Consider the following 12370-nt stretch of genomic DNA (forward strand, 5'->3'; position numbering starts at 1 on the left):
CACAGGAGTTGGCCCAAAACTAATGGAACTTTAAGAAACGAAAGGACTTGTTATTTTTACTCCATTTTTCGTGAGCTGGACGTTTTGATTTTCAGCTTAGCAGGACCCATCTGACTGACACCAATACCGATTCTGGCCTTCTGCTTTCGTACTTTCTCTTACTATTGGTAGCAGAGAACCGCACTCTAGATCAGATGATGGCTGCCTGTAGTCAGTAAATGCTGAGATTGTAGAACTAGTCACAAAATACCCATGAGCATAGCTACAGGCCCCCCTGCAGCTACCCTTTGTGGCCACTGGCCTTGGTGGTCTGCCAACAACTATCCGCTGCATTTCTGGGTCTCATAAGTGACACACTGATGTAAACCAGCAGCCAGGAGCATTGTTGGAATCTACAAAGATCAGAGGTACCAGTAAACCACGTCCAGGCCCCCATTGGTATAAACTCAATATTTACCTTCTATATCACCCCATTACTTGTAGTATGTAAGCTCATTGGAGCAGGACCCTCACCCCTATTGTTTCCATCAACTGACTACTATGTAACCGTGGTTCTGTAATGTTTGTATTGTTCGTCTTCCTGTATTCCCCCTGTCTATGTAAGCGCTGCGGAATATGTTGGCGCTATACACATAAACTTTATAATTATTATTAATAAATCTGTCCTTTATTATGGCAAATTAATAGAATTTATAACACAATTTTCACACTGTTAGTCACTGTGTACACGGACATATGAAAGTCTCTGGCTGTTTGACTGCTAAATAACAGAGTTCATTGTCTCTATCATACAGAACTACTGCCTCAAACACATAGCATAAAAGTCCATCACCTCGTACCCAATCAAGGTGCCAGTCTAAAGGCCGTCCACCCTTGTCAGGCTCCTGGTTCCTCCAGTGCTTGGACTCCAATGGACCATAATGGACCTCTCATGGACCCAGAAGTCAGCAGATCTGGTAGTTCTCTCCTGTGTGGGTGTGGCTGGAGGTGGTTTTCCTGATTAATCAGCAGGCTAAACACTTTCTCTGCCAAATCTTTCCTCAAACAACCTGCTCTCAAGCCCCTAAAGGCCACTTTCGGGACTGCCTTCCTACATTCCCCCTTCTCCCATCCGTCTGCAGGCAGCCTATCTATATACAAATTATATTTATATACAAAACATAAAGGTTGCAGACGTCACATCACAAAGTATAACGATAGCAAGTTACATTACATCATTAGCTACACATTATTAATAGAGATGAGCGAGCATACTCGTCCGAGCTTGATGCTCGTTCGAGTATTAGGGTGCTCGAGATGCTCGTTACTCGAGACGAGCACCACGCGGTACTCGTCTCGATTAAACGAGCACTGACCATTGAATTCAATGGAGCCGGCAATACAGCCGGCTCTATTGAAAGCAATGGGCTGCCAGCGATTGCGGGATGAATTGTCGGGAAGAGCTTAAATATATAAGGCCTTCCCTGCAATTCATCCAGAAATGTGTAAAAATAAAAAATATATATATACTCACCTGGTCGAAAAGTTCGTCTCGAGTAATGAGCACCCGAGCATTTTGGTGCTCGCTCATCTCTAATTATTAACTAAAAGGTTACAGATCACATATTACCATCATTAAAGGTTCCCCTCACTTCTAGGGGTTCAACAGATGACATCCTCATTCTTTCTCTGAAGCGTCCATACTAGTCAGAACTTCTCATCCTTCCATCAAAGATTCCAAGACTACTGCTCCTAGCTTCCAAAAGCTGCTACTTCTTCTTCTGACTTTAGAAGATAGGACCTTTTTATATTATTCTAGTACAGCTGACCAAGTTCTCATTCCAACAGGTTACTATAGGACTACATACCAAAGCTTTTTAAACAAAAAGGTACCAGCACATTCCTTTGTGAAGTGGACATCAAACAGTGGCATATGGTCATAAATATTGACTCCAGGTTGTTTGAATACAAACTTAATTACACCTCTTCCTAGACCAGAATGTAATCTTAAATGTCCATCATGTTGAGTTCACCCTTGTGTCCAAGTCAATAGAATTTGCACATTAAAAGAGCTGACATCTCTTCTGGTTTGCACATAGAGCTGGTTTAGCCACCTACTCAGTATATTCTGGTCAAAGGTTCAAAATTGTAATTTAAATGGCTGAATAAAATCTAAATAATCATACTTTTAGTATTTTCCTTACAGGTACATGTACATTGGAAACCCCCAAGAGCTGACCCTATTTTGGAAATTAGACCCCTCAGGGAATTTACCAAGGGGCGTAGTGAGCGTTTTGAACCCATAGGCGTTTGAGGAATTTTTTTTTAACAATTTGAGTTGCTAACTATTTTCCAGTCATAGTTAGCTTTAGGCTCAGATTTTTATTTAAGGGGCAGAAGGAGAAAAAGTACCCCATGATGAGTTACCCAATTGCTCCCGAGTACGGAAATGCCCCATATGTGGATGTAAACTGTTGTTTGGGTGCAGGGCTTAGAATGGAAGGACTTGGCATGGGGCTTTATGTACAAGTTGTGCGGAGTACATCACGGTAAAACATCAGGGCAATAATAAAATTAAAACTTTAGAGATGTGTGGTAGATCTTGAAACAATTTGCTATACACAGGCCGGGTTGTGTGGGGCACGTTTCACAGTGATGCATGGTGCCTTTCCTTATTCCTCGTTTATAGCACACTCTGCACCTCTTTTGGGTCCTTCTCTTCTTCCCAGTGTAGGGAATTTCACTGGGAAAAGTGTTGCCCTGGTACAATCCGCATGGCCTTGCTTCCAGAAGTACTTGGCTGCTCCCCACCTCCTGGTCCCCAAATATCAGGTCCTTGATGACTTCCTCCTGAAATTCCAAGAAGGTTCCCCTCTGGCCTGCATCCCGATACAGAACATAGGCAGTATACAGTGCCATCTGTACTAGGTGCATGGCCAGTTTTTTGTACCACACCCGTTTTTTCTGCATGGCATTATACGGCTCCAGTTCCTGGTCTGATAGGTCAACCCCTCCTATGTACTTATTATAAATCAAGGACACAGTCTGGCTTGGGGGGGGGGGGGTCACTGTACTGGTACCTCGTACTGTTTCCGTGTATTGTGCTTAATATAAGGACATCCCTCTTGTCCTCATATTTGACACAAAATACATTGCTGCTGCATTGGGCCCAGCTGTCACCCCTTCTCAGGGTTTGCCCAAGCAGTGTCTTAGGGAGGCTTTTCAGATTTTTTTGAACAGTGCCACATGCCACTGTTCTTCTGGAAGCGAGGCTCTGAAACAAGGGGACACTAGTATAAAGGTTATCCAGATACAGATGGTAACCCTGGTCTAGCAGTGGTTGCACCAGTTCCCACACAATGTTTCCTGCTATTCCCAGCACGGGGAGAGGGGAGACATTCTGGGGGCTCAATTTTGGTGTCCTTCCCCTCATAAATGCAGAACTTGTGGGTGTACCCCGATGTGCTTTTGCACAGCTTGTACATTTTCACGCAATACCGTGCCCTTTCCTGGACAGGTACTGGTGGAATTTAAGCCTCCCTTTGAAAGGTACCCGGGACTCGTCTACAGATATATTTATCTCTGGGGTATATGCCTTGGAATTAAAATGCCCTATTACGGGCCTGATTTCATATAAGCGATCATAATTTGGGTGATCACTGGGGGGGGGGGGGCACTGTCTGTTATCATTATAATGCAAGAATGTTAGGATACTTTCAAAACGTGTGCTTGACATTCCATGGGGTGTGGTACAAAATATCTGTACTCCAGTACGCCCTGATGGTTGGCTTCTTTACAAGCCCCATAGTTAATATAAGCCCCCCCCCCCCATTTTTTTTTTTTTTTTTTTATGTAATGCATCCACAGGGCTCCATTTATTGGGTATTGTATAGCTGGAATTGGGATTTTCTTGTATAAAATACTGGGCATACAAATCGGTTTGGGTGACAATGTGGGCAATAAAGTCTTCTGAAAAAAAAACTTTAAAAAGTCCCTCCCTCTGAGCCCTTCAGTATTAAATTGAATATCTGAGTTCCCAATAAAGTCAGGGATCTGGGGGTCTGAAATTTTCAGGGGTACTCCAGTGAGCATCAGATACATTGGGGTCAGTGGCAGTCATTGGACGCCTTCTCGGGGGTACAGGGAGTTCAGACTCGCTTGATGATAATGATGAGTAGGTAGATAATGCAAGAAAAGTGGGGTCATCCCCACTATCTGAATCTGACTCAGATGCAATCAGTGCGTACGCTTCTTCTGCAATAAACCTCCTGTGGGCCATAGTAATATAAAAATTTGTTGGGCACACAAAAAAAACTTTTATTGGACAGGACACTGGGATGGGGAGACCACAGAAGGAACTTTTGTTTTTTTTTGTTTTTACACTGAATGATACGCCGATGCTGCACTGAGCACACACTGCCCTGACTAAGCACATGTTGTTGTTTTTTTCTTACACTGACGGACTACACACTACACTGACTAACTACACACTACACTAACTACACGCTACACTGACTAACTACACGCTACACTGACTAACTACACGCTACACTGACTAACTACATGCTACACTGACTAACTACATGCTACACTGACTAACTACACGCTACACTGACTAACTACACGCTACACTGACTAACTACACGCTACACTGACTAACTACACGCTACACTGACTAATAACGGGATGGGCGACTATGAAATGGAAATACAACAAGAACCTTTTTTGTATTTTTTTACACTGACGGATACACTGACACTACATGCCACACTATACTAGAGATCATTGCTACGCTACACTTCTGATTACACACCATACTACACTACTGATCACTCACTACACTACTGATCGATCACAGCTACACTACACTACTAATCACACACTACACTACTGATCTACATTACACTTCCGATAACTCACTACACTACTCTACTGATCACTCACTACACTACTGATCACACAATACACTAAACTACCGATCACTCACTGCACTACACTTCTGATCACACACTACAGGTCACTCACTACACTACACTACTGATCACTCACTACACTACAGATCACTCACTCACTACACTACTGATCACACACTACACTACACATCACTTACTACACTACTGATCACACACTACACTACACTACTGATCACTCACTCACTGCACTACACTTCTAATCACACACTACAGGTCACTCACTACACTACAGATCACTCACTCACTACACTGCTGATCACACACTACACTGCTGATCACACACTACACTACACTGCTGATCACACACTACACTACACATCACTCACTACACTACACTACTGATCACTCACTACACTACACATCACTCACTACACTACACTACTGATCACTCACTACACTACACATCACTCACTACACTACACTACACATCACTCACTACACTACACATCACTCACTACACTACACTACACTGCTGACCACACACTACACTACACTACTGATCACACACTACACTACTGATCACTCACTACACTACACATCACTCACTACACTACACTACTGATCACACACTACACTACACATCACTTACTACACTACACATCACTCACTACACTACAGATCACTCACTACACTACACTACTGATCACACACTACACTACACATCACTTACTACACTACAGATCACTCACTACACTACACTACACATCACTCACTACACTACACTGCTGATCACACACTACACTACAGATCACTCACTACACTACAGATCACTCACTACACTACACATCACTTACTACACTACAGATCACACACTACACTACAGATCACACACTACACTACACTACACTACACATCACACACTACACTACACTACACTACACATCACTCACTCAGTACACTACTGATCGCTCTATTTTTCACAAATCTGACGGAAGGTGCTTTCTCTGCAAGCACCGAAAAGTCACTGCTGTGCTTGCAGACAAAATCCATACTGTAAACAGCACAAACTTGGCTGCCTCACTGTGATTGATCAGTGAGCACTTCACTGACCAATCACAGCGATCGTGGGGGAGAGACCGCTATGATTGGTCCCCAGCCCGCAAGTTGTAATCCACTACTTACTATGTCAGCAGCATCACTACTGTGTCGCCGCAATTGTCGCCGCAGCGACACGTTAATGACAGGACGTAAGGGTACATCCAGTTGCAGGAAGTACCCCGCTACCATAGTGTACCCTTACGTCCTGTGGAGGGAAGTGGTTACAGGGGTTGTCCCGCCGTGACAAGTGTATGTAAGCACTTCTGCATGGCCATTACAATGCGCTTTGTAATATACAATGTGCATTGTAAATCAGCCATACAGAAGTGATATACTTACCTACAGTAGTGCCTCCCCCCGCCTTCCTATGCTTACATTCTATCATCCCTGAATATGACAAATTCTCCAGCCAGTCTTCTTTTCTTGTTGCACAGGCGCATTAGCGCTTGCTGGCTCTCGAGGACGCGCATCTCTTCGCGCATGCGCAGTTCACTCAGAAGTCCGCACTGAAGCCAATCCTGAGATCAGCATCTCGTTAGCCGACTGTCCTCAGCTGAAGGATAAGTATTACTACTGGGGGCAGTGTCGGAGGGCGGGTGGTGTCACTATTGCTACTGGTGGCAATGTCGGGGGCAGGCAGTCTCACTATTACTACTAGAGGCAATGTCAGGGGGCAGGTGGTGTCACTCTTTACTACTGGCGGCAGTTTTCGGGGGGTGGATGGGGTTACTATTACTACTGAGGGCAGTGTCGGAGGGCGGTTGATGTCATTATTACTACTGGGGCAGTGTCGGGGGGCTGATGGTGTCACTATCACTGCTGGGGCAACTATTGGGAGTCATTGCTACTGCTGGGGTAATTATTGGGGGTCACTATTTTGCTGGGGCAATTATTGAGGGTCACTATTACTGCTGGTGCAATTATTGGGGCTCAATAATACTACTCGGGCAATTAGGAGTCACTACTACTGCAGAGGGAATTATTGGGGGTCACTACTACTACTGGGGCAATTATCGGGGGTCCTGATTACTTCTGTGGCAACTATTGGGGGTCATTAATACTGCAGGGGCAATTATTGGGGGTCCTGATTACTTCTGTGGCAATTTTTGGGGGTCACTACTACTGCTGGGGCAATTTTTGGGGGTCACTACTACTGCTGGGGATCTATTGGTGGGGCACTGCTGCGGCTAGGGATGCTATTGGGGGCACTGTTGCTGCTAGGGATGTTAATGGGGGGGCACTGCTGCGGCTAGGGATGCTATTGGGGGCACTGTTGCTCCTGGGGATACTATTGGGGGGGCACTTTTGCTGCTGGGGATGCTATTGGGGGGGCCACTGTTGCTGCTGGGGATGCTATTGGAGGGCCACTGTCACTGCTGGGGATGCTATTGGAGGGCCACTGTCGCTGCTGGGGATGCTATTGGAGGGCCACTGTCGCTGCTGGGGATGCTATTGGAGGGCCACTGTCGCTGCTGGGGATGCTATTGGGGGGCCACTGTCGCTGCTGGGGATGCTATTGGGGGGCCACTGTCGCTGCTGGGGATGCTATTGGGGGGCCACTGTCGCTGCTGGGGATGCTATTGGGGGGCCACTGTCGCTGCTGGGGATGCTATTGGGGGGCCACTGTCGCTGCTGGGGATGCTATTGGGGGGCCACTGTCGCTGCTGGGGATGCTATTGGGGGGCTACTGTCGCTGCTGGGGATGCTATTGGGGGGGGCACTATTGCTGCTGCTGATGCTGTTGCGGGGGTTTGGGTGCAGTTTTCGGGTGCAGTTTGGGTGTGGTCAGAAACGTGGTAATAAACTTAAATGGTCAACATGCCCATTCATAGCAATGTTGACCATTCAGTTCAATAGAGGTGGGTGGGGCTTAGGCGGGGCCAGTAGAGACTGGAGTTTAGTTCAATGGAGATGGGCGGGGTCTGGGCAAGCGATGGGCAGGGTCAGGAGACACTGCTTTTCTGTTCAGTGTGTCCTGCTGTCACCGGAAGCATGCACACTGAGGGGGAGGGCGCAGGGCATTGTGGGATTGCAGCACAAAGGTGGCATCTTTGAAAGCTACTTTCAACATCAGATAACAAAGTAAGAAACAAACATTATACCTGATATTCCTGCCATTTTAAGCAAGATATTCACATGTATGCTATGTTTTACAATTTTTAGTAAAAAAGAAAGCAGTATTATATTAAAAAAAAATTTCACCATGCGGGGCTGGACAACCCCTTTAAGTCTGAGCTCCGTGGAGGATCTGCATCAGGCAGCTTGAGGTCCTGTTTGAGTAGGTGAGCCAAACGAACGTTCTTTTTGTATTAAACTTTAACTTGTTTTCCAGGAACTGCAATAAAAGGGAGTTTTACTTGTTCCCCCTTAATTATGCCAATTCCTAGAGCTCCTTTTTATTAGGAAACATCTGCACAACATAACATACTACAGAACATACACTGTCCTCCAGGAACAGGGACTACAACACCCATCAACCATAAATTTTGTTTGTAGCATTACCAGGTGGGAGTGCAACTACCAAGTTGCCCTACTACAAACTGGCATCATGAACTACAACCACCATCATCCACCATTACGTTTATTTGTAACATTGCATATGGGAGTCAGAGTACATAGTCACTGTGAACCCAAGCTAATCCGCAAACCAATACCGAATCCCTGCTCACTACATATTTTGGCATCACGAACAGGATTGTGGCCTTTGTGCCTTAAAAAGAGAACATAATCAAATCATCTGTGCTTAAAAAGAAGGGCTTTGCTTTTATTACAGCCTCTGAAGGGTTAAACTTTCATTATATGAAGGACTTTGTGAAATTGCAAAAGAGAACTTTTTTTGATAGATGATGAAAGACTATTTGCTGTGTTTCTGTAATGTTCCTCCTATAATGCCACTTAGAAACTGTTTTTCTAAATTTTACTGCACCACAGCTCCACCATAGAGTTATACTATAGAGGATACTTTGCTGTTTGGCACCAAAACTCCACAGGAAGAACGTAGTCGGGGCAAGGAATTTGTGGTGATCACACCTGACCTATTGAGCTGCACTAAAGAGAACATAACGGCAATTGGAGAAGGAGCCGCAGGCTATTGCCCCCAGGATCCACAGTGATTCTTTGGGGATGATCCAAAAGTTTTTCCCTGATCACTTCAGGATCCCCGCGGTGCCCACTATTGCAGCTGCTACAGCCCAGGAATGGGTTAAGCAGGAGCCTGCTTCTGAGCCCGCTGCTGAGGTCCAGCCATCTACCACTGTCATAGACTCACCACCAAGCTCCACACTGCCTTGGATCATCGTGTTGGAAGAGTAGCTCCCCTTAGTCTATAACCTAGAAATAGAAATATTTAATGGAAATGTTTTACGAGGTTATGTAGCAATGTTTAATCGTATAAGTAAACTAGTCTGAAAAAGAAAAAGTTAATAATACCCCCTTCATTTTATAGCAAACTTGTCCATATCAGGTTAATTTGAAAAACAAAAAAAACAGGTACTATGTAATACTGGATCATTAATGAGGATCCAAATGGTTAGTCTGTGGAGAATAATTTTGAATGATCTCCAGTTTGGGTGAGACCCAGGGTTCCACCCTGACTCAATGCTATTGTGTAACTTTCAGGTTGCTTTGTGCACGTCCACACCCTGCACGGTAACAGGGAACGTACGAAATGGTAGAAAAACCATAAACACTGAGATGCGGGACGGTGGCACCAACTCCAGGGGAAGAAGGAAGCGTGGCCCTAACTTAGCTGGGAAGGTGACAGGTCCCTACCTCTAGTGGGGACATTGTCTCTATAAAGACAGCACAGCAGTCTTCTTTCTGGGGCCTAAATGTCCCCATGAGATCCCCTGGAGAGGCATACTGACACGCAAAGCTAAAACAGAATAGACAAACAACAAAACAACTGGAAAGGACCCAGCAGCCACTTATCTGCAAGTTGCAGAACACCCGGCACAGTAAAGCTCCAACTCCACGTACTCCACTGTGTATGAAAATAAGCTGCACTGATAACCAGGAGGGCAGAAAATAAATAGCTATTCTGCACCTGAAAGAATGGCAGGGTGAATAGAGAACCACACCTCCACCCTACTCTCAGGCATGGCTAATCCATCATGAAGCCATGGAGCAAGGCAGACAGCAACATCTGATTCTGCACATAATCCATTAACCCTTTACCTGCTTAACCAGGCAACAGGTTATAGCCTGTTTAAAAGCCACCATGCCACGACGTTGTCATGACCGAAAAGCCGCGACACTACTATTATCCACCATTATTACATTTATTTGTAGCATACCGAACAGGAGTCAGAGTACATAGCCGTCATGAACCCAACCTGATCCCCAATTCCCACTTGCTACATTTACATATGCAGATTTTATTGTCTCCTTTCTTGAACCAGTCTCAAAATTGATTACAGTGTAAAGCTACATTCACTCGGACAAGTGCATTTTTATGCCAATGCAAGGCATTTTTTATGCAAAAACTCTTCCTTACATCACGTCTGTGAAATAGCAATCCGCAGGCGCATGTTTCACGCATGTAAGAGGATCCCAAGTGTTTCGCATTGATTTCAATAGGAAATATCACATGACACTCACATGCACCTCGCACAGCATGCAAGTGCCATACGATGTGTTTCACTGTCCCGTTGAAAACAATGGGCGATGCCTTCTGAGAGAACATGAAAAGATAGGACATGCTGCATTTTTTAACCTTGCAGCATCGCTGCATAGGAAAAATAAAAATTGATCATGTGTATAACACTGTTCAAAAATGGAGTTCTTATTCGTGCGAGCTTTGTGCGTCTCGCAATGCAGAAAACATGCGCCAGATTCTCACCCGTGTGAATTTAGCCTAACTATAATTAAAAGGGCAATAAACCCAGAAATAAATAGGAACATCATGCTAAAATATAAATAATAAAAACACCAATAAACGAAGTGGAAATAAAATGAATAGACATTAATTCCAGAACAAGTTTACTTCTAAATATACTCATATCCATTAGAACACTGATTAATGTGGACCTTGGAGACTGCAACAAAAAAGGAAAGGAAAAAAGTAAAAAAAAAACTTAAAAGATAGACAAATGCACTCAAAAAGTAGTTGCAATGTGTCTGCTATAGTACGAATGCGCCCTTTTGTGCCTTCCCAAAATGGTACGGGGAATAATGCCCCCAAAAGCAATTATATGCCCTGTGTGCCCCAAAATAGTACTTCTTTCTGCTCCCACAAAGCAAATGTGTCACCCAAGAACTCATTACATTTCCCCAAATAGTGCCCCTTTTGTGACCCCAAAGTGTTAGCGCTGCCCCCTACTGGGGTTGCCAAACCAAATTTTTCTTTTTTTCTGGACAACTAATGCAAAAATTACAAATAACCAACATTTATTTTACAGACATATTGGAAAACCACAATGAATGATAAAGATTATAACTGATACATGTTTATAGGTCACATACTGATATGAACTTATTACCAGCATTTACTGTGAGATGTAAGATGATAATAATAAGTCACAAAGATCTACTCAAATACCCACAGCCTCAAAAACAATCATGGACACTTTTTTATTTTCAGACACTGGAAAAAGTGCCCCATTTTTATGGACTGTCTAGCAATTTCTGGACAGTTGGCCACCTTACTCTGTGCCCCCCAAAGCAGTAGTGCCACCTAAATAATAGAGATCCTTTGTGCCCCCAGAAAGTAATAGTGCCCACTCCCTGTCTCGTTAAATCAATTGTGTAGCCAAATATTGCCGCCTTTTAAAGCAATTATTCCCTACTTGTCAAACCCTTTCAGACTGCACCAGTACAACAAACTTCATCGCTGACAATGATTTCAGACACAGTGTGACCCCTGCTCTCACAGCTACTTATTCACATCTTAGCTACTTACTTGAATAAGAACAGATGGTAGTTGCATAACTTGGTATTGATAGATACATTGGGTCTAATTTACTAATAGGGTCTAAAGGTTAGACAGTGTAACCTTAGACTAGACAGTCTTAAAGTGCTCCAGATTTATCACTGTCTAGTCTAAGTTTAGACCACTTATTAGTTGGCTTAGTTTATGGCAAAAATTGAGCCCAAATTGTGGCACAATATGGCTCAATTTCAGGTCACACCGCTTTTCCAGACAAGTTGGAAAAACCGTCCAAAAGTGTCTAAAAACATATGATAAATGTGGCACAAGCATGGAAAATCATTTCCTGGTGTAATTTGCCCTGATAAGTTGAATAGTAAATAAGCCCCAGTAGGTTTTGCCTAAATTTACACCATATAGGGTTTGATCCATCTGAATAAAGAAATGTCCACAATTCTTAATAAACAAATCCGATTAGTCAAATGAAATCAACCTTGTGCCATCTCTATCCTTT

The sequence above is a fragment of the Eleutherodactylus coqui genome, chromosome 1 (genome assembly GCF_035609145.1).
Source record: "Eleutherodactylus coqui strain aEleCoq1 chromosome 1, aEleCoq1.hap1, whole genome shotgun sequence".
Classification (NCBI taxonomy): domain Eukaryota; kingdom Metazoa; phylum Chordata; class Amphibia; order Anura; family Eleutherodactylidae; genus Eleutherodactylus; species Eleutherodactylus coqui.